The sequence below is a fragment of the Aphelocoma coerulescens genome, chromosome 3 (genome assembly GCF_041296385.1).
Source record: "Aphelocoma coerulescens isolate FSJ_1873_10779 chromosome 3, UR_Acoe_1.0, whole genome shotgun sequence".
NCBI lineage: Eukaryota > Metazoa > Chordata > Aves > Passeriformes > Corvidae > Aphelocoma > Aphelocoma coerulescens.
This window is the reverse complement of record NC_091016.1, coordinates 97,709,946-97,734,743: the sequence shown is the minus strand read 5'-3', so window position 1 is coordinate 97,734,743 and position 24,798 is coordinate 97,709,946.

Genomic DNA, 24,798 nt, shown 5'->3' with positions numbered 1-24,798 from the left:
CAATATGTATATAAACTTAAAATTCAGAAATAGATAATTACAAGATATGTTGACTTTAATTAAATTACAGTAAAGTTAGGAAGATAAACAATAACAATGAAATTGTATTCTAAAGCACTTTAATTGCCACTCAGCCAGCAGATGGCAAGTGATGTTCAGTAAAGAAAGACAATAAGGCTGTAGATCTTGCTTGTACTATGCAAATAGTCTATGTATTGAAGATCCAGACAAACCTTTTTTCTCACCTCTATAATTATGGAACATACTCTGCTTTTGTTACTATGAGAAGGAAAAAGACAATATCTTATGCACCCCAGCATACTCAAGGGTAAGATGGTGAAGTAGTAAAATGATTCCTTTGTAGTGAACCTGAAGGGTATTTTTTTTTTTTCATTTTTACTGGATGCCCCAATCTGGAACGGATTAATTTGTTTATATTTTGGAGTATCAATCTCTATTATTTGACTGAGGATGCTGAGGGAGATGTAATGTGAAAAGAGAGAAGCATCAGCAATTACTAATAACAAATAAAAATAATACCTATAAAACATTAACACTTCAGCAAGGAATTACCAAAGACAGAAAGCATGGCTGTAGCATGAAGTAAATGCTGTAATAAAAATGACAAGTGACCAGAAGTGTGGTCAAAAACAATGTAGAAAAAATAAGGATCAAAGGCCTTTTTACTTTTTACAATCCAGCAAATTCTATGTTAAATTTAATGTTAGTATTAGAAAACAGCTTTTGACCCTAAAAATATAAATTACCCTAAAAATACAAAATGTTTGATAGTAATGCAGTTTTATCTTTCTTGGTGCATTTTTTTTATGCCATATAAAATCACTTTTCAAGAAAGGATGTCTTGAAAGGCATAAATCAGTTCTTCAAAAAAGTACCAGGAGCTTCTACTCTGTGTGTGTCCAAGCACATTGCGGTATATGCTTACACCACACAAAAAACTTAAGAGAAAGATTTTCACCAAAAAAAAATTCCCAACAGTGTCAGCCAAACAACTGAAGAATCATCTAGATAAAAGCATGCAGTATTTTAATTAGTTCAGAGGAACATGAAAGTTTTCAACTGACTTCTCCCCACATTTCTCAGAAATACTAAATAATGGCTAGGGGTATAATGTTCTCTTGGCATTATCTATAGGATGCTTGATAGTCCTCTTTTTTTAAAAAAATGCAGTTAATCCTAATTTTTAAACATTCTTCCTAATAGAATACATATTAGAACTGCATAAATAATTCCCATTAAGTTATATGATTAATTAGCTGAACGGAATCAAGGCAGGAGATCACTGAAAGAGAAAATATGCAAATTATTTTCTTGTTCATTGTTAAAATAATTTTCAATTTTTTCCTTTTGCAACAGTTAAATACAAATTCTGATGTGAATACAACAATAAACTGCATGGAGTCCAGTCAGAAGACTGAGAATTTGTAGAAACTTGATGCTAATTGGCTTAACAAACCTTCGAAAGCAATTAAAGCAGATGTGGGTGGTTTGAGGATGATGCAGATCTTTGATGGCCCATCAAAATTAACACAATCACAGACATATTTTGCCTGAGTAGCTCCTGAATGAACCACCCACACAGGACAAAGATTTCAAAAAGCTTCTGTTCAAAAGATTGCAGTGATAAGTGAGTCACAAGAGAATGAAATGTTGAACATTTTTTGGCTTCTAGCACTGGATATAGGATAAAAAACTTGAAAACTTTCACTTGTAATTTTTTAAAAAGGAAATGAGGAAGAAAGAAAAAGTCTTTTTATTATGATCAGTAATTTAAAAAAAAAGTTATATTTGATAGATTTTATATATGGTGCTTCTAGAGAACCAAGAAAGTAAAAGCAAGATTTTATCATTTATGTATTTTTGAAGTACAGTTTACATTTTAGTCATATTACTTCAGTTGTCTTTGACTGAAAACAAACAGCTTCAACTCTACATTCAAAATTTTTAAAAATTTATTCAATTTATGCAAAAAAAGATATCAAAGCAGAGTTATTAACACTCCTGAATCAAGCCACTCTACCAGTAGCTGTAGCAGATGTCAGAATCTATCTCAGCTACTTAAAGAACTTGCCAACATTTGCAGTCGCTTCAGTTTCTTTATTCCCATTCTGTTTAAATAATTTAAATGAAAATGTCTTTGCAATGACTTCAAGCACTGAAGTGCAAATATTCCATTAAAATATTTCAAAACGTTTCTAGCCTTGTACATCGTATTTTTATTCTTTAGTATCTTGTTTTAAAATCCAAATTTATGGCCTTTAACATCATATGTAGAGAAAAAGGAATTTAGAGTTTGACTTTTGGGCCATATTTTTTCTTTATCTGTTCTATTAGTCATCTGGTTCGAGGGCCAGATTCTTATCTACTGTAAATCAGGAGAGATTTCAAATGATTTCCTGAGTCCAAGATTTTGAGCATTATTTGTAAGTTATCAGCGCTCTCTTTTTTATGTGCCTCCTGCATGGTGTATTGTAGCACTGTAAAAATACTTTGAACTGAGCCTCGAGCTAGCTTTACAGTGAAAAATTTTAATCTTAATTAAATTTTAGAATTTTTGATTTTGTTTTATTAAAATGAAAACCTCAGTCTTTTTGTCCAGAACCATCAAGTCTAGTAATCAAACTAATTATCCACAAAGAACCTGAGAAATTCTTTTTATCTGTACATATTTACTGTAAAAAGTGTAAAACTCAGATAATTAAGTAAAAAAACTAATTTTCCTCAAAAAAATTTTGTGGCTTGTCTTTTTTGTCCATTTGAACAGAATGAAAGTTGACCTATAAGCGTAATATGTACTGGGATCTTTATCATGCTGATGCTAATACAAGCCCTCTTGTGGGATATGCCCAGCCCTTGCCCTGGAGGGATCTCTGCTGAGACAAGAGATTTTGCAATCGCCCAGCAGGACTCCCTGAAAGGGGCAGCCGCTTCTTGGGTCACGGCGAGGAAAAGTGGACCCACAATCCTTTGAGAGACACTATGCAGATCTTTCTGTAACCCATTGGTCCGTCCCAGACCCTCTGTAACCCATTGGTCCGTCCCAGACCCTCTGTAACCCATTGGTCTGTCCCAGACCCTCTGTAACCCATTGGTGCCCCGCTGATCCCCTGTATCCCTATAAAAGAAAGCCACCTAGCTCTGTGGGGGAGAGAGCTCGTCCCTGGATTTCCCCTTCGCCGGAGGGAACCAACAATAAAGCTACCTCTGTGCGGAACCAGCCACACGGGCCTCTCGTCTCTCTCTGGTCTGGTTTGGCCTGGAGGATGCCCTGCAGAGCTGAGCTGGAATCACGAGCTGATAATCACTAAAGAGCTGATAGCCTCTGCAAGGGCCCTCCTTTGCCAGCAGCTGAGAGGAAGACACTGGGCCTCGGGAAGACGATCCCTTCCGGGACCATCTCTCCGGACCAGTCACCTCTTCCTGGGTCAGAGCCACGGACCCCACCAGCTGAAATACCCTCTCACATCAGAAATTTCTTTAGTTGTTTTGGTTTTAGTTGAAATTTTTTTGACAGATTTTTTCTGGTTTGTTTTTTTTTTAAATTTTAAAATAGAATTCACCCATTAACTATATTTTATATGACATTGCATGCCTACATACTACTTATTTCTCATCTTTAGACTGTGAATTATAAAGATGCACAAAAAAATCTGGGGCTGAATACAAAGAGAAAATACAGTTCTTGGTAAAAGTAGATAAAGCTGATATATGCTGCGCAATTATAAGATTATCTGTAGAGAAATCATTGAAAATCCTTTGATCTAGATATTTTCCCATGCACTTTCTTTTTGAGGAAGGGTACTGTTCTCTTCTGTCAAGTGCAGTTGTTTGATAGCTGCATTTATAGTTGCACATGATTAATTTTTTCTAAATAAGCTTGCAAGCCTATGTGAAAATTGTAATTAACTTTACTGAAGCACAACAGTTTTAAAGGTACATGGTGTTGAACCAGGATTTTTTGAAAAGAGCTGGAGCTCAGTTTTGTCCACCATTAGTAAAGCTTTTACTGTAGTCATATCCGAAGATTTTACCCTTTTTCTGTCAAAGCGATTTAGCTACACCTCCATTTCATGAGGCCAGGGATCCTGAAGAAATCTCTAACCTGCAGTAACAAATAAATAAAGTCCTACCATTTTACCAACTAAGCAGTATAAATTACAAAGTTAAATCACATATTTCTTGATGTAATGACAAATGAAGTATCTTTTGGTTTTTTATTAACTACTGCATACCTATGAAAGCTTGATTTTTCTTTTTCAGCTTCTTGACAATGTACTTCTGACATCTGCATCCCCAGACTTTACATCATATTCAAACTCTTTTAATTATGAAATGTATAAGTCACAAAGGTTTCATATATTTAACTAATCAGTTAAAACAGGAAGCTCAGAAAATTTAAAATGTATGTGTATTGCTGAGATCTTAAAGACTTTTTTCTATATTTTAGCAGTTTTTCTTTGCTAAATTTGGGGTGGTTTTTTTTTAAATGGATGCAACAAAACACAGCTAGACCTTTGATGCAAGTGTCACATAGATATTACGACTTTGTACTTTGAGTCTATTTTGGGATGTGAATGACCATCTACTTATCCAAATAGATTTCCTTTCTTTTACATCGGATGTGTTAGTTAAAGCTAAAGAAGAGGGCAGTATTTTCATGTATTTACTGTTAATTTCTGCTACTTAGTCTAAGTACTAAGGACTAGGACTGAAGTCGTTATACAAACTGGAGTCTATCAATCAATAAATTGCTGTCAGCACTCCAAATTTTTATAGTTCCTAACTAACCTTTCAGCACCAATTGGTTGCTACAATGTAGATTTTATATGGTTTTTATGGGAAAGGCAGGAAATAACATTGTTGCTTATTGCTGACCACAGTTTGAGAACTGATGATTAGACTCTTGTGAATCTTTTGAGTCTAACATTAATGCATTCTTCAGCAAGATGGATAACATGAACCTCCTAGATGGCTTCTATGTACACAGTTATTATACCTTTAGAAAGAGTATGATTTTGAAGCCCAGCTTTACCTGTCAAGGAGTTTAAAAGAGGTATAAAATAACCTCTTCCTCAATCAGTATTTAAACACACAAAATTTAAGCCTTCCTTTTTAGGAATACTTAATTTCAATAGATTGTCTGTTTATTTTTTTCTCCTGGACATGAAATGTAGAGTGGTTGAGATTTTTTATTTTTTAAAGACTTTTTTTTATTAATTACACTGTTATCAAATAGTATTATGACTGCAACCTTACCAAAATTCAGCTTTTTAGCTTTACATCCTGTACCTTACCTTACCTTACCTTACCTTACCTTACCTTACCTTACCTTACCTTACCTTACCTTACCTTAATCTGTTTTACAACCAGCTAAGCTTACCTATTTGTTGGTGCAAAAGACGCAGAATGTCACTGCAAAGAGAATTATTTATCAAACTTCAAAAGCTGTTTCCTATGAAATCTGTATTCAAATACACAATGCAAAAAATAGGTAAGTGGTAGAGGCAGTGCTGTCATTCAGAGCCACAAAATTACAATGGTTAAGTAAAATCTTGTAAACTCAGAACACTTTCAGACAAATTTCTTCTGCATTTAGCTGGAACACCTAAGAGTCTTGACATTGCCTGCAAAATGGTATCAGTCATTTCATCGTCATTGCTGGTAGAACATACCATGTGATTTTTTTTTTTTTCCTTCGTTTGTTTCTTGTTTTTGTTTGTTTGTTTTGTTGTTTGGGGGTTTTTATGCACTCAGATTAGGAGCTTGAAGAGTAAAAACAACCTAATCTTTCTGGGTGATGGTGGAAGGTTGTAGCTTGAAAAGAAAGAAAATCTATGTTGACATAAAGATCTTTGCATTTTCACAGGCTTCCTGCTTCTGACATGGTGCCAGATTCTATTAAAAATTTCTATGAACTGTTTCACATCTACTTGAAAGGTTCGCCATCTCCCACTCCACAGAATTCTTTGGGAATGTAGATATTGTTAACATGTAAATATTTTTTACTTTTTTTTTTCTAACATTGCATTGCACCATGGCAATCATCCAAATTATATAGTAGTAGCTTGATAAATGTGATATTTTAAAATACTGGGCATTATTTTTGACAGTCACTGACCGGTTTGTTACCTACTTCCCTTACTGTCCTGGAGGTAAATTTAGAAAGGTAGCTGACCATGTGGAGACAGCTTCCTCACCTTTAGTTGTAACAGCTTGTTTATTCTTGACAAGATACAGATAAACCATTTTAGCTCACGGATGAAAACCAGAGGGAATTATTGGTAGGAGAAAAAGGAGAGGCATAAATGATAGAAGACAATGAGAACCTTCAGCTAAGAAGATTTTGAATAGATTAATGCAGAGCCTTAGAACACATTTTTTTTCAACTCCTGCTCAATTATTTTAAGGTGATTGCACATTATATGATTTTAATGAGGGGAATAAGATTTGTTACTTCAGCACAGGTACTGAATTGTACTGAATTGGTAGTACTGAATCGTAAAGAGTGTATTGTAACTCAAGTGTCTGATGTCAGTAAAGCCTAAAATTCTTACTTCCCAAAAGAAAATGTATTAACTTTGTAGGCAGTAGACAACAGTAGCAGTTTTTGAAGCGGAAATACAAAACTTCATCTTTTCATCTCCAAAAACTTCACAGCTTAGTCCTCTGAGCTTCATAAAATTTCTGCTTTTCTTGTACATCAGCCAATACAGAATGGAAAAAAATCATATCCAAAATGTTCAGATTCTGTATTTTTTATTTATGCTCAGATAACAAACTTTTTACTAACTTCTACTTAAATTGTGGATACAAGTGAAAAATAAGAAGACATGGCAGTTTGTAGAATAAGTCAAACTGACAGAAAAAATGAGTTACACAAGTCATCTCTATAACAATTCTAATGCTGATGTTAAGGCAAATATAATGGCAATGAAGCTAAGCAACAGTGTCATTCAGATCATTTACTGAGGCTCCCGATTAAAAAGTTAAAATAAAACCCACCAATAAAACCCACCAATAACCAGATTTAGTTTTTTTTAATGGCAGAATAAATCAAATCTCAAAGTCAAGGTAATTTTTCCTCATGTTTACACAGACTGAACTACAGAATTACAGGCCTCTAATAGCAGTCCTAACTGTATTTCTAGTTTATCTGAAGCACGAAGTATTCCCTGACCCAATACTCACCATTAATCCTTAACGTAGCCAGGTCAATGCATTGTTATTTTTCCAAGGGTGAAAACCTTGTTTTATTCTACAGGTTACATTTACACATTTTTACAAATAGTAACAGGAGACAAAAAAAGAGAACCAATATCTCAGAAAAAAAGCTGTTTAATATATGGGCAAACAGAATAATCCACAATCCAAAATATTTGTTGAAAAATTCATAATCTTGAAGACTATTAGTGCCTTCTCATTGTGGAGGTTTTATTCCGGGTTTTGGGATGATGAACTGTGTGTTGTTCAATTTTACTTAGGTTTGTGGCTTAGTGACCTCAACTTTTATTTTCACAGTCCTTATCTTCACACTTTGAGCCCTGGTTTCTATTTTTAAAGGGATTAAATTTCTGTGAAACATTATTCTGCTTCCAACATTTTCATCAAGACTAGAAAATGGATTGGACCCAAGACATTCCTGCCTTCCCTCCTATCCATCTTCCTCCTCCTCCTCCCTGAAGCAGTTTCTGTATTCCAACTAATGATGCAATTAAAACTTTTTTTGCGAAATCCTACAATGGTGATTCAAAGGTGTCACTAGGTTCCCAGTGGTCAAATTACAGGGATAACCTATTTTCTTTAATATCAAAGTACTTCAAAACCTTGGAATGATGAAAGGAATAAAGTGAAGTATCTATCTATCTATTAACAAAAAATCCCCACAAAAGATAGAAAAAATATAAGCAATTAATATTTTAAGGTCTTATTTTGTCCTGTAGGTTAATTGCAGATGCTTGTTCTATCATATGTATCTTTTGTTTGATAAATTCTGTTGTGCTAATTTAGTGGTTTATTAAGAATTTATTACTATGAATTTCTATTACAAGCTAGGGGTTCTTAAAAATAAAATGGCAGAAGAGAAAGACAAAATAGCTAAATTCGTGTGTCATAGGATGTTTAAGAGTCAACTATACAATATGACAGAAAAAAAAATCTAATTTTTGGACGTGCAGAGTAGCATCTCCAGAAGAAATGGATAAGTAATAATGTCATTGTGCAAGACCTCAGCTGGCATATTTCCTCAATAATTAAGATATAAGTCAGGAAAAGTTAATATAGAATCCACAGCTGTGATCAAGGACACAGGAAATTGAACCATGAATGGAAAATCGAGGTTAGTTTGTTAGTTTTAACTTAAGAAAATAAAAGCTGAAAGGGATATAATAGATGTTTATAAGCATGAAGGTAGATAGGCAAGATAAAGCTAATCTTGGAAATAGATATACATGTACTATAAAAATATTGAAGCAAAAAAAAAAAAAAAAAATTAAAGGAGTAAGAGGACAACCTTACCAGCACAATAGAAGAAAACTCAACAGGTGTATGATGGAGCTGACATCTTCATTAGATTAGAAGATGCAGCTGGGTGAGGTTTCTCCTGGTTTTATATTTCTCAGTATCGTTATCCCATTTTCAAGTTCCATTAGGAAACCAGCATTACATCTTATACAACTTCTCATTAATGCTGGAGCTGTATCAGAGGTATAAGAAGAGAAAACAGGATGATCTTGTCTTTAGTCTCAATTTCTGATGTGTAGAGTGCTCCCAACATGGTCTTTTAGGTCACTTTGTAGACAGTTCTTTTTAAAGACAAAAAATCCTATCATATTCAGATTTCAAAAATGCATCATCTTTATTAAGAGTTTTGAAGGAATCTTACCTAGTTTCTTGTATTTGACAGTTTGAATTGATATTTCCTGCAAATACACAGTTTGCTAAGCATTCACTTGGAAATATGTCAATCCATCACACTAGGGAAGGATTTCTGATAATTTCAACATTAAAGCTTTAGATTAGATTCTAAAAACAAGTGGAAATTTTGCCAGTTTTCTATGTGCAGTAATTGACCCCATCGTTTTCTTTATAATTCAGTGGAATTTCTTTCTATATATTTATCCAAAAATATATTTAAAAATCTATTATCTAGGTGGACCTTTTCTGAGTTTCATACTGACCATAAACTTTGAAACTATGCACAGTACCAAACCCACGATGAAAAAAAAAGGATTGTTTCAAGTAAAATTAACCCAAGGGTGAACAAGGAATGTCTGAAAAAGGAAAAGATACAATGGAGGACTGCATTGCAGATGATACTAAAAATACTAAAAAATATCTTAAGAGCAATTGTAATCTCCTAAACTGTTCTCATCCTAAACCAATCAATAATATATCATTTAAAGACTCTGGAAAATGAATTTAGCTGCTGGAAGGAAAGATTTTGTAATCAGAAAGAAGGTGGATAACGGTGCAACAGTCATGAGCTCTAATGCTGTTTCAGAGAAGTAACGTAAGTATTTTCCATCCTTAAACTAAAAAATCCTGTCACAGGTCCAATACAATCTTTTGCTTCAGGTGGAGTCCTTTTATTTCCATTAATTTGAGATCTTCTCTCTATAGAAGACTATTAAGATATATATTTAAAATTAATTATTACTTGGAATGAATAATTATTTCAAAAGGAAAGTGTCAGATGTTCCGTGAAAAGCTCCATCTCCTGTCTGGTATTCACATTAGCTCTTTTAAGACAAGTTCAAATTTCTGAAAGAACAGAAATGTCATGTGGGGGTGGGGCAAGGCAGGGAGAAAGAGGAAGAGGAGATATTTGGAGTGATGATGTTTGTCTTCCCAAGTCACTGTTAGAAGTCATGGAGCCCTGCTTCTGTGGGGATGACTGAACTCTTGCCTGCCACCTGGAAGTGGTGAATGAATTCCTTCCTTTGCTTCACTTGTGTGCATGGCTCTTGCTTTCCCTATAAAACTGCCTTCATCTCAACCCAGGAATTTTCTCACTTTTATCCTTTCCAGTCTCTTCCCCTTTCCAGCCTCTTCACCGTCACCCTGGAGCTAGTGAACAAGCAGCTCTGTGTGTCTGAGATGCCTACTGGAGTTAAACAATGACTGTCAGGCAAATGTAATGTTAGACATTACAATCATCCTGAAACTATTCACTATTCATCCCTTAGGCTACATAGAAAGTATGTACTTTTAGTCTAAAAGACATAAGTTATATTTAATTTTATATACAATATTAAGGATAAGCAATAACGTTGCAGGAAGCAAATTAAAGATGCCTGTAACTAGTATGGTTAAGAAAGTTTGAATGTCCTATTAAATTCAATTTAATTTCCAAGGCTATCTGAAACATAACTGAGCAGGTCAACAAATACATTAAATGATGGCTGTTTATACTTCTAGAATATTTACAGAATGACCATAATATCAAAAATAGGAGTGAATAAAGTATTTTTAAATGACACAATTCAGATACATGTTTGGACTGACTTCTTCAAGTTGGTTTGAAGGTGCTTCAAAAACCAAAATACAGTGCTAGGAGAATGCATGAAGTAGAAGCAGTCAGAAGTCTCATAGCCTCAGTAGTTCTGATATCCCATTACTTTTATAGAAACAAAAAGGGGTTTTTAGACCGGTAACTGAAAATGATACCTAGACAAGAAATATTAAAAGTTCTTTGATCACAATGCAACATCACTTCAAAGATGAAAAGCATAGATTTATTTTACTGTATCCAGTTTATGTTTGAAAAATATATCTATTGTATAAAAGAAATGTGCTATAGAAAATATGTTTATTGGAATTTTTTTTTCATTGAAATATACTTCCCAGACAAGTTATTTTGAACTCTAGGCTATATAGGAAGGAATTAATATTTCAGTAAATGTTCATTAAAATACCTTTTTATGAGGCTTGTGATGGTAAGACAATAGGACACAAGGGAATCCTATCAACTTGTGTGAATTATTTCCTGCTATTGTCACAAGACTTTTAAAGAAAGAATGTTAAACCATAAAATGGAAACTCAGGGAATGAAGTAATTAAAGTCTATGTACACAGAAAAGGATATGATTAGTAATAAAATATTTGCCCTTTTTGTGCCAATGAAAGTTATTTTAAAAACCTATGGCTCTGTGCTGTACTTTTCAGGTCTATATTGACCTATTATTTTAATGTCTTAGACATGTGACTTAAAGGGTTTTTGTCATAAGCAACTATATTCTACAGTTACATATATGCATATTTAACTGTAATTACATTCTCTGTAGCCAGCACTATGTACAGATGTATAATATTTTATAACTTTAAGCTTTTACCACACCTTGCTAAATAAGAATGCATGTTGTTTTCAAATAATAAAACAGAACCCATAATATAGATTGATAAGTAAATAGGGATCTCCATATAAACAATTCTTAAGTGCTGGTTTCCTAATCCCTGCCAATGTGTTACTATTTTCTTTGCACTGTAAAGTTTAAGTTTTGTCTTCCATAAACGTTCAGTCATTGGCACCCTTAAAAACAATGTAGTCTCTGGATTCCTAAAATGCTTAGAGGACATCAGGGATCTTCAGATTACAAGGGTTTAATGTGGAGCAACTGAAGAGTGACTAAAAGTTAATTGTTCATTACTTGCAAAAATAGAGACATTAAATATCATTATGTTTCATTTTGAAAACAAACAAAAAAAGACTGAATTCTACATAAGTATTGAAGTACAGCTAAGCACATAAAAGTTTGAAGGCTTGGTAAAAATTTTTGTCATCACTAAAATAGTAAAGGTAGTAGAATTGGGAAAAATGTTTTTATTTAGATTAGATAGGCAACTTTTTGAAAAAAAAAGTAGAATATTTAAGTTTGAATCGTGATGACTACCTAAGATGGAGTCAAAACTTACATCAATGTGAAATAGATAATAAATAACAAATTTACAAAAAAATAAATGAAACTGTTAAGTCTTTCAGAGCTTACATGTCTAATATGCCAGACTTGAATAAGTTCTATATATTCAGTTAAAATACTCAAATACTTAAATATTAACAACAGAATTTACTTTGGAGATGTATTGAGTCTGGCTGAGGAGTTCATTTTCTCCATAGCAGCCCTCACAGTGCTATGCTCTGCATTGGTGGCTAGAAAGGTGTTGATAACACATCAGTGTTTTGGGTACTGCTGAGCAGTCCTGGCACAGCATCAGCCCTGTCTCTCCATTATTCCACCACTATCAGCAGGCTGGCAGTGGGCAAGGTCTTGGGAGGGGACAGGACTAGGACAGCTGACCCAAACTGACCAAAGGGGTATTCCCATATGATGACTGCTCCCATATAAAAATCTAAGAAAAGGAGAAGGAAAGGGGGGCATTCATTATTTATAAGTTTTGCTTTCCAGAGGAACTGCTACACATGCTGAAGCCCTGCTTTTTGAGAAGTAGCAGAACACTGCTTGCTGATGGAAAGTAGAGAATAAAGTCTTTAGCTTTTTTATTTGCTTTTGCAAGTTAAATCTTTCGCTTTTGCTTTATTAAACTGCCTTGTCGCAATCCACAAGTTGTTTTCCATTTTATTTTTCTCTCCCCTGTCCAGCTAAGAAGGTGAAGTGATAGAGTGGCCTTGTTGGGCATCTGGCATCCAGCAAGGTCAACCCAGTACAGAAGATTAATTTAATTTGAAACTTTTTAAAATGATGTAATGTGTATTCACAATTTATGGGAATTAAGTGTTGTTTAATTTCATTATGAATCAGAAAATAAAAGAAAATAAGGTCATTGACAAAGAAATTTCAGGGAACATTGTTTTTATTAAAACTTGGATTTTACTGCAATCAGGAGCATTTTGGAGAACATCAAGCTTTTATCCTGTCATTGGAAGTGAAATAGACATATTAATGTTTTTTTTTTAATGGCTTGACAAAGTGAATTACCTCTATACATTTCTTTAAGTTACTTGTTCAGTATCATAACATTGCTTAGTCTATGTGTAGACTTAACTGAGAATGTAAACTAATTCTATAATATATCTATAGAAAAAATAATTACTAGCACAAACTGCTTTCAATGCAGTAAAATAAGACACTATATCCTTAATTGTGCGTACCCATATCAACTGACTTATTGAATTTGTCAAATGTAGATATGTTACAGATTAGATAATTTTAAATTGGTATTCAAGTCTCTGATAATTCCTTGGGTATTTACCTTCTTGATTTTGTTTCTATTTATTTTCCATTACAAAATGACAGCTCAATGTCTGAAGTGCCACAACCTTTAGTATTTACAAAAAGAACACAGCACTTAAAGAAAAGATACTAATAAACTCACACAAACACAAACCTCAACCACACAGCTCTATACAAGATTAACAACACCATCCTCCTCTCACATCAGTGACCTATACATGTCTCCTTAAACATCGGGGGAAATAGACAGAATTTGTACAATGCAAAATCAATACACTATTAGTTCCTTATCCTGACCCACTGTCACACCATCAGGACTGATATAACTTGGCCATGAAGAGAAAATCCTATCCTCTGGACTCTATGTCCAAAACAAAATAGCTTTTATTTTCAACTTTTCTGAAACCCATTAGAGTTAGATACAACAATCACTTAAACTAACAATCCTATCAGTGCAATCGCATCCATTAATTTCTGCCCAAACTAAAATCTTCTTTCCACCATGACAATGTGTTACTTTCTCAAGAAAAGGGGAAAACTGTTTCTGCTTCTGCCTACCTGCTCAACTTTGTTGATGAATGACATTCATTTTTTCTCCCTTCCAGATGAGATTAAGCCTGTTTCATACAGTACAGTGGGGAAGGTTCCACTTTTGCTGATATGTGCATATTTCAGGATAAAGTGAGTTTTTAGTCTCTGTGGAATATATTTAGAATATCCTCTGAACAGTCCATTAACTAAAAACTTGCATCCATACAAATATTTTAAATGGTAATGTTTCAAAGACTGACTTCAAAGGCAATGGAAAATTTTGCTAATATACATTAAATAGTGACATGACAATGTGGAAGATGAAGCTTCTGTTAAACTAGATAACAGCATGCAGGAATTAAGATATTGACCTCTGGGAAATTTTTAATAGCATATTGCTGTATTTTATGCCATGTATTCTCCATTGCTCAAAAGTACCGGAATAAATACATGGAACAATAAATTTCTGCCTATGGAGACTGAAGGTTTTTCCACTTTTTCCCTTTATTTTTCTCCAAGATGGATTTAAGGTGCAATTACACATGGAACTAGAAAATGTGTTATATTTCCTCACAAAATGTAATTCTTATGTTATTTAAGATACTCAGTGAGTAAACTGGCATAATAGGTAAATGATGCTATAAACAGTAAACTATCCAAATTAACTGTATTTAATTAACCACTGTAGATAAAATGTATACATCATATAAAAGCTGTTGTTATTTAAAAGAATAAGAAGGATAGAGGAATTATGAAGTGCCTATAACATATGATTAGCTGGTGCCAATTAAACAGAAAGCTAAACCAAATAAGTAGACTTCAGAACAAGAAATGAAGATGATATTTACAAATATTGCATTTATAAAATGCATTGACTTTGGAAGAAAGTCATAATACAGAAACAAATCAGAATAATTTTACACAAAATAGCATGGACAGAGTGAAGTGATTTTCCACTTTTAAGTTTTCACTAATTTTTTATGACCACATTTTTCAGGTAACAAAATTCAGGAAAGACTGCAAGTAGAAGCACAAGACATATAAAAGCAATGAAGGAAACACATATCAAAAGACTTAAATGAATTCAACTATTTCAGTAAGAAAAAATCCAAATTAATCATAGTTTTTAATACGTTTCACCAGAAAAATCAAATAAAACCAAACAAATTCTAAAGGGCTTCCTAGTTTAGAGAAAGGTACAAAAAGAATCAATGACTTTAACTAAATTCAGATATATTTACTGAAGGAAACATATGTCTAATGGCTAACTGATCCTTTATTAAAAAGGAAATTAATTCTATACACTTTTTGTATAAACATTACCTGAAACATGTTTGCCCCAGTAAAAAAAAGGAAAGTAGTTAGCCCTATACAAGTGTAAAAAAAATCCATTTACTACATTAATAATTTTCCAGAAACGTGAAACTTAAACCCTCATCTTTTCAGAAACATATGCATACATACCCACATACATACCTACATATATACATATATAGTCAGCACTTTAAATACTACCTGGATCATAATATCACATAGCAACATGTTGATTATGATATACTGCTATCCAACATAAAGATTAATAGGGGGTGCCAGAAATAGACACTTTTGTCACTGGAGGCTTAAATTCAAATCCTCATCAGTTCACAAATTAAATTCTATTTCTTGAACTTGTCTTAGTCCCTGTGTGTCTATATCATTAAAACAATATGTCGCCCTGAAAAATTGGTTTTGGAAAAAGTAATTTGAAATAATGAAAGTGACAGTGTACTTGTCAAGCTACCTATTCTTTACTGAACAGGGTAAAATAGAATAAACCAGAGAAAAAATGAAATGTTTCAGGTAATATTTTGCATAGAAACTTTTTTGAACTACAGTGTCATGTACATCCAGACATTCTCTTGTTACAGCATTGCTTTGGCATTTCTTTTAAAAAGTGGTAATCAAAGTTCTGGGTTTTTTTTCATTTTATATATGTGCGGTCCTTTTTAATAGTATGATATGACAAAGTCAATTCTCATTTTTACCTAAAAATATCATGTCAATTCTTGTTGTAGTAAGTATCCAGCTGTCATGGAAAACAAAATTAAGTGTAATGTGACAAGTGTTTGAAAAGCAGTAGTTTAGTATAGATTAGAAAGCAGATATGGGATTGAGCAATAAGAGTTAGAATCCCCGTGGTAAGGATCTACTTATAATGTATAAATTAAATTAATAGGAGAAGATAGATTAAAATAGTGGCTAAATTGCTGACCATTTGTAGTATCTATTAAAAGATAATCACTGAATCAGAGAATCAGTTTGGAAAAGACCTCTGAGATCATCAAGTCCAATCCATGACTGAACATCACCATGTCAATTAGACCATGGCACTAAGTGCCGCATCTAGTTTTTCCTTAACACTTCTGGGGACAGTGATTCTACCACCTCCCTGGGGAGTCCATTCCAATGTCTAATCACCCTTTCTGTGAAGAAATTCTTCCTAATGAATATCCAACCTAAACCTCTGGTGCAGCTTAAGACTTTGTCCTCTTGTACTGTCACTGGTTGCCTGGGAGAAGAGACTGACCCCCACCTGGCTACAGCCTCCTTTCAGGCAATTGTAGAGAGGGATAAGGTTTCCCCTGAGCCTCCTTTTCTCCAGGCTGAACAACCCCAGCTCCCTCAGCTGCTCCGCAGAGGACTTGTGCTCCAGACCCTTCACCAGCTCCGTCACCCTTCTCTGGACACACTCCAGTCCCTCAATGTCCTTCATGTATTGAGGGGCCCAGAACTGGACACTGCACTCAAGATGTGGCCTCATCAGTGACAAGTAAAGAGGGACAATCACTTCCCTAGTCTTCCGGCCAACTATTTCTGATACCATCAGGATACTTGGAAAGGGAATCTGCTAAGTCAAGAAATCCACACCACTGACTGGAAGGTAAATACTGTCAGGGAACTTAAACTTCATATTAAAACTGCAAGAGAAACATAAATAGATTATATTCTATAGGCAAAAGATTAATGTCTAAGTCCTGGAGATCCTGAAAGATAGACACAGGGACTGAGAATATCATGAATTTGAGTGGGGCTTAATTTTCAAACTCTTCATAAAGAGATGGTCCTCCTATTTGTGTTGCAAGAACACTCTTAAAAGTTGTGTCTGCTTTCAGTGATCCTGAATACGAAACCACTGTGTCCCTTTTACACAGACAGAAGCAAGCAATAAGAACCCAAGCAATCCATGGAAATTTTTATGGGAAATCTATCTCCTTATAAAATACTAACATGTTTTCTCTGAAACATGATTGAAAAGTTTTAATTATTAGATACGTCAGAGTTCTTACTTAAAAATTTTAGGAACGCCTCGAGATAATATCAAAGTCATAAGGATTCCAGTTGTTTCTTGATAATGTGATAATAATCAACAAACTGTCTATCAGGCTTAAAATAAATGCTTACACACTAGATTTCAACTCTTCCTTTCAGCACCGAGTGTCAATGAATTTCTATCAGTAAAATGCTTGAACAGTGATATAATTTATTTTAAAATGCTGGGTAGCTATTTAGAGGAACTTTTATGTACTGTTGATATTATTCTACAGATTTGTGAGAAATTTAATTTTTTTTCCTGTTCAATGCACCAATTAACTAAAGTGAAAACTAAGAATTTTACACATGATTTAGTGATTTGAAGATGTCAGTTAGCTTTATCTATTTTATTACTATTCTTAAAATAAATAAATTCTTGAAAGCACAAACCTTAGGAAAATACTAATTTTTTGATGTCTCTTCCAAGATGTTCTTGGAAATAAGAAATATTTTGTATATACTCAGATATGTATATACATACATTGAGAAACTAGAATTTTTTTTTTGAATTTGGAAAATACAGATTTATTTTACAAAATTTTCAGAGTCCTAAATGGACATAATGTCTAGTTAGATATTACTGCCACTGGTGTAAAACATATCTCTAACTGAAACATAAAAGTAACTAATTTTAAAATTATCTATTACGTACATGTTTAAATTTAGGAAAATGCAAGACCAAGCTTTCTCACTGCATTTCACTTAAGCTATCTGAAAATTAGCTTTCCAGGTAAAGCTAATCCTGCTGGATCTCCATCATTAATGTAAATAAATAAATGAATATCCACCTCAAGAAGGTGCCTAACTTTTATCTTGGACATTTACATCAGAATGAATTGCTAGTAGAGGTGTCTCCTAGCTAAACAACTTTTCCACAAGCTTACTGACTGAAAGCAGCTGAGGACAAGAAAAGGCTGAGTATACAAACTGATCATGGAATTATAATGAGCTATCAGTGTGGATCAGTGGCTGCAAAATAATTCCAAGGTACTTCAGCTAAAACTTTCTCCATAAAAAACCCCAGAGGTTCAGCTTTCATTATATTCTGAAATGCTGAATATGATTCTCTTTCCTCATGCTCAAGACTGATAGCATCAAACTACAAAAGCTGCTGACAAAAGCAATGACAATGATAAAGTGAGTAGGGAGCTAATCTTAGAAGAAGAAATGGAATAAACATGGCTTGTTCAGTCTAGCATAGTATTTCTAATATACTGCCAGGAGTCAGAATTTCAGTGTTAGAAGCATCTTGCTATACATATGAAATGTATGGGCTTCCCATAAATGTTTACATTAGCCAAGGAACTACTATTTTGCTAGAAGCTAGGCAGTGAAGTTCTTTGAATCCGAAGCAATCTAGCAAAAAGACAGAGGAGTATGATACCTCTTTAAAAAGAGATCAAAGTTAGAAGCATCAGAAAATAAAAAAATACTGTTTAAGCCACAAGTCAATACTGACACAGTGGTAGAGATTATATGTTGGCTGTGGAAACATTTGAATCACAAATTAGAAAAATGTCTACTAGTCACTAAGTATGTCTAAGCAGTGGTCTAATAGAAATAGGGTTGGCAACAAGAAAGAAGGGAAAAAATCAATATAAAGGAAAACCCAACTGTTTTAAATCTGGGAGGTGTGAACACTGTAATCACACAGGCTTTAGTTCTGAAGCCCAGAAGCTCCTTTGGAGAACTATGTTTCTAAATGCTTGCTGAAAACGCTATCTTCCTGTATCAGGGCTTCTATGTTCTTGAACAAAAGCCCTAAACCAAATCCTTTTTTAGTCATGCTGTAAATTTTATTCTTGTACTTTGATTGTGTGATGCAAATGAATTCTCAATCCTCTTAGTAGCAATCTTCTATACTTCAAGTATATATGGAGACAAAAAATGAGAACAATTGTAGACAAGAAAATAAAGAAATAGTCTTATAAATGGAAGCTATGCAACGCATCTCCAGTTGCTTTAAGGGACTTTGTTACTGCACAAACTCATTCATAAGACAGTGCAGCAAACACCTGGAGTTATGACTTAAATAGTGTAATATACTGTCATTTCTTAATTATCAATTATCGTCATTCATGCCAAGTAACTGTTAAGAACTCATTTTTACTGTAATATTAGCCTTACAGTCACAGGTAAGAAAGTGATCATTATGCATAGGCATTGTACAGAAGAAAGAGAGGTGAAGATAGCTGCAAAATAAGCATTAAAACTATTGAACTTCATCTGCTGTCCACAGATCAATCACTTTTTAAAGTTTTTGAATTTCTCCAAAGACTTACAAAAATACAATACTGTTCATTATGACCATGTCTAATACTGTCTCCATATTAAAACTTGTAACTGATTCATTTTATTTGATTAGTTTCTGACTCAGATGTTCTAAATTCTATCATAACTATAGTACAAATCACACATTATAAAAGTAAAACATGCATTTGAACCCAGCTCTGCCTATGGATAGCATTAATCAGAAATTTTCTGAAAAAAAATGTACAGTTAAAAAATTCTAATTGCCTGATTCTGGAACACTAAGTTGGAAAGATGTTATATCTAATCACTTTTGGTCACTTGAAAATAGGACTTCAAGGAGCAGAACAGAATGTAGCCCAGACAGATCGAATGCTTTACTTGCTGGAGTGCTTTTGAGAGCTGTAGCCCAGACTATCCAACCCTGTTAGTATTTCAATCTCTCAGTTACCAGCTTTTATGATGATCTCCTTTGGGGGAAAAGAGTGAGATAACATTTCTGAAATAACTTTTTCCACAATTTCCAGTGTTTTTAAAGTGGGGGTTTTGGTTTTGGATGGGGTTTTTCATACTTATACTTCATATTTAAATTCAATGTTCTTGAGATGATTAAAAAAATTTCTTCAGATCATTTTCCAGGTTTTCTCGATACTGTATTTCATGACTGATTAGCATTTTTTGTTACAAACATAGGTTTTAAAGCCAAAAATAATTATGACCTTAATGTTTTAGTCTGTATCATCAGAATAGTTATTGACTGCTGACATACTGATAGTTAGGGATACATGTGGGGAAGTGAAATTCAAACTTTTCTGATGATATACAAGAATTACTTTGCAGATAACACCTTTTTGGCAAAGAAGACTAACTAATAGATTCTGAAAAAGAAAAGGAACATAACTTACTAAGCATGTAAGAAAATGAGAGAATAATGGCTAAGAGTCAGACTCCAAGATATGTGTTTTAGATAGCACAAATTATTTACTCTTAATAACCTTTTCTTCCTCTCTGAATTCTACAAAACAGCCTCTTACCACCAAATGCTGCACAGGCATAGGTGAAAAGGCAACAAAACAGCCCTAAAGGTATTAAGTATTTTCATTGTTTGCACTTAAAGATTGGCAGAGATTCTTTATCGTTTTGCACTATGCTGAAGGTGCATTTTACTGCTAGAGAGAAACAATTTACTTCAAAGCTGAACTCAGAGGGGCTTACATTTCTGATTGGTAACATCTGACCTGTGGTCAATGACACAGAACTATTAAGTGCTGCCTAAGACTTTGCTATGTGCCTGCCATATCCAAGTCATTCTGAATTAGCAGATTAGAGCTGATCTCAAAATTTCTGAAGGAAAAGTTTACTTTCCTGCTATAAGCATGAAATATTGAGAAAAAGAGTGAATGATCTTTTAGTATCTCAAAGAGTTTGCTTTGTAGTAATCTCACTAGCCTGCTGAAGAATGAAGAGCCAGGCCTATACTATCTGGCTTTTCAGGGCTCACCTATGGATTCCTGGAGAACCGATGCACCTAGAGGGGTCCTGTTGGTATTAACGAGTTCTGATTTCTGCTTGAATCTGAGGGTCCAGGAATTGGAGGAAATCCTTCTAGGGAGAATCATTGGTGCCAATATGGTATTCAGATAGGATTTCTCATGCAAGGATCTTCAGATTCAATGTATCAGCTCAACTTCTCTTTGCTCTAGAACAAATATAGGGCTTGAATGTGTCTTGCTCAGTAAACATTCTGCACCAAAACTTACATTACTATGGGCAATTGTAAAAATCACATTTATCTAACTAGTTAGTAGATGTTGGGGATGTTTTGGGTTTTTTTTAGGTTGGCTTGCTTGTTGGTTCTTGGTTTGTAGGCTTTTTTTTTCTTTTTACTAATGGCTAATAATTTTTCATTTCTGTAAGTCTTTGATATGCTATTTTCCCTAGTCTTTGTCTAGTCAAGACTTTAATGTTCTATTACTTGTTAAGTACAACTTGCACATTAGGTCAAATATTCAGTAATTTGCAGAGATGTTCTTCTTCCTTCTTAATTAACTATTTGACAATTCCATGGAATCATAGAATAATTTAGGTTGAAGGACAACCTCAGAAAGTCATTTAGTACAACCCTCATTGGCCAGGGTAAGGCCAAAATTATAAAGCAAAAATATATGACTGAATTTCAGAAAAGACAGGGTAACAGGTGGGAACAGAGGCAGGAAAAGATGCAAGATCACTTTTCCAGTACCTGGGAAGGAAAATACTATGAAATAGACAAGCCTAAGTTTAAAATATACAAATGGGTGTCAATCTAGTTGTTTAAAGACTAGACTAAAAAGATCTCTGTACCATAAAGCCAATAAGGGTTGCATAGTAGAAATAAAGATAGTGGTACAAATCCTGTTTAAGAGCTCAAGGTAAAAGTAAAGTGATATAGATGTGAATTGATGATGCAAAAAGAATGTAGCAGATTCATAATGAAAATTATCTGGAACTCTTATGATTTACACATAGCTGGAATAATTTGCTAATATTCTAAAAGAAATAAATACATGAATAACCATATTATGATATGCAAATGGTTCCAGTTGTAGTCACATTGAAATAAATGAGGTTTTGATGAGAAGGGTTGTAGTCTGTCTGAAACACCTATGCCTTTTTTTTTAATCCATCATTCTATATTCTATTTTGCTTTGAAAAAACCCCAACAAAATAGAATTCGCAGGAAAAAATATATAGAGGATTTACTATTATCCTTTTATAATTTCTGATTAATTCCTAACAGCTATATAGGTGAGTAACAACTTTGAAATATACTATAAAAGCAGAAAATGTAAAGATTTCCTGGTCTAAGATATTTGTGGTGTTAAAGTAAGGCTGTTAATATTTCTTGAGTTATGCATAGCAAGAGATTCTGCAAATAACCAGAGAAAATGAAAGTACTGAAGAAAGTGCAATGCACATGTTAATTCTTGTGGGGTTAAAATTGTTTGTTTTTCTCATTATTAATTACTTCACAGAATAAATATAAAACTCCATGAAAAATTAAGAAAATAATATTCAGCTGAACAGATGAACAGAAAAGCTGAAATATTTGAAGGTACTGAACATGTTATAGATGCTGAATTAACTTAACAAAGGATGCCTAATGCTTTCCTCCTTTGAAAATCTAAGAAGAAGATTTCTTAGAATATCTTATTCTAAGATATTCTTATTCTTATCTTACAGTGCAATTTATGAGTAAAAGAGTAAATTTTTTTTGTATGTATGTATACTTTCCCTTAAATTGTATTTGAAGATCTCTCTGATATACTGTCCCCTCAAGAATAAAGAAAATCTTTAAATGCATAGTTTTTTTGTCTGACTGAAACACTTTAGGCCACTATTTTTTGGATGATAGCAACATTTATAGACGTCATTAGAAAGTATGTTTATTTTAGTTTTAAAATACAAAAGAATAAACTATAAGACCCTTTATCTTTGGAAGCAACAGCAATAAGGATAGGATATTAACAATAATTTCAAAATAATCTATTTTGCAAAGGAAACCATCAGTATTTTTAATGTTTGGATAATAAATAATTGCATTATTGTATGGGCTTGTAATTCTGGCAGAATAAATTCCTCACTAGAAAAAATCTCTTGGGAAAAAACATGTACATAATTAAGTAGTGTTATCTCTTGACAAGGAATTAAGGAAGATGTTTCTAGCTCCTGTCATAGCTTTGGTAGATCATATACCTTTACTTTTGTGGTTTTTTCTTTTTCTACAGGTTATGTATCCAGGTGTGCAGTATAATCCACAACATTACATCTGTTGGTTAACAAATGGAAGTTTCTGAAGAAAAACAGCCCAACTTATTCCTCACAAAAAGAACCAAAATTATAAAGTATGTTATATTCTACATTGTTATCTTCTTTCTTATTCTGAACAAGAGACATTTTTCTGGGTCATCTAAAAATACTTGACAAGCTGCTCTATTATGAGTGCTTCAAGCTATACTAATTAAAACTATCTCATATTTTTTTGTGTCCTTTTGTTGGTGACAGTGGTCTCTTCCTATATTCTCAGAATTTGGGGCAACCAGAGTTCTGCTGTTTATGAAAGACAGGTATACTGAAGCACCTAACATGAGCTCTGCACAGATAATTGAAGTCTTTTACACTCCAGAATGTGGCTTCTTGACACACTGTACACAACACAAACTGCTCAAAATGTTTTATTTTATTAATTATGTTTAAAAATATTACGTTTCATTCTTTTCTTGCCTGTTAACAGTATCAAAGAATAGTAATAATGTATGACAGTGGCCGCTCACCTACTTATTTTCAGTCAAAACAAAACCATGATTTGGAATATTTGAAAACATTATGGAAATAACAAGTAATTTTCCAATTTACATATTTTACATGTAGTCATACAATGGAAATTTTCATTTTGAATAAATGACAAATGTTGAGGTAATCTTCCTGTTGAATAGAAAACTGCTTTAAATTTATGGTACATTTCTCAGATAGGAATACAAGATGATTTAAATTATCTCATTTTGTTTACTTATCATTTAAAATATCAAGGTGTAATGCAGCATGTGTGGGTTCATGAAGGGTAACTGCATTTCCCTGAAACGTCCCTGGCAAGGAATCGTTCTGGTGGGTGCAGTACAGCACTCCAGCAAGCGTACTCCTTTCACCCCCGTGGCTGTTCAGGCGCAGACTCACACACACGCTCAAGCCGCATTGCTCAGCATTACCAGAGGCAAAGAGTCAGGAGGGCTCTCTCATGTGGCATTCCAAGGACGACAGTTTACTGCTGCATCCGCAAAAGAGACCAGAGGCGAAAGAGAGCGGACCACGCAGCATCCAGGACTTATGTACGGGAGCGGACGGAGCATCAGGGACCAATGATCTGAGGGTGCGGGGGCAGTACAAAGGCGGGACTAGGGAATGGGAGTCAGTGGGGAAGGTCTGGGGGCGTGTAGGGTGACAAGACAGACCAGGTCTGCATAGCGCCACAAAGCCTGATGGGAGAGGCTTTTCGTTTCTCACCATGAGATTTGGGGATATTCTTAAACCTATGAATAGGTCCACCAGCAGGCCTCTGCTATTTTGGGGCTCCTTGGCCCCTCAGCCATCTAAGCTGCTGGCTCAGCGGCTACAACAAAGGTGTTTATCTTTTGTTTGAAAACATCATGCACTATGGCACTGATACTGAACTGAAACTCCTGAAACATGATCTGTCTTCTTAAATATTATGAAGTTTTGCTTTGCTCCCACAAATATTTCCTTCTAAGAACAGTGTTGAATACCGTGAACTGGTAGATAAATGTGGGATATGCCCAGCCCTTGCCCTGGAGGGATCTCTGCTGAGACAAGAGATTTCGCAATCGCCCAGCAGGACTCCCTGAAAAGGCAGCCACTTCTTGGGTCATGGCGAGGAAAAGTGGACCCACAATCCTTTGAGAGA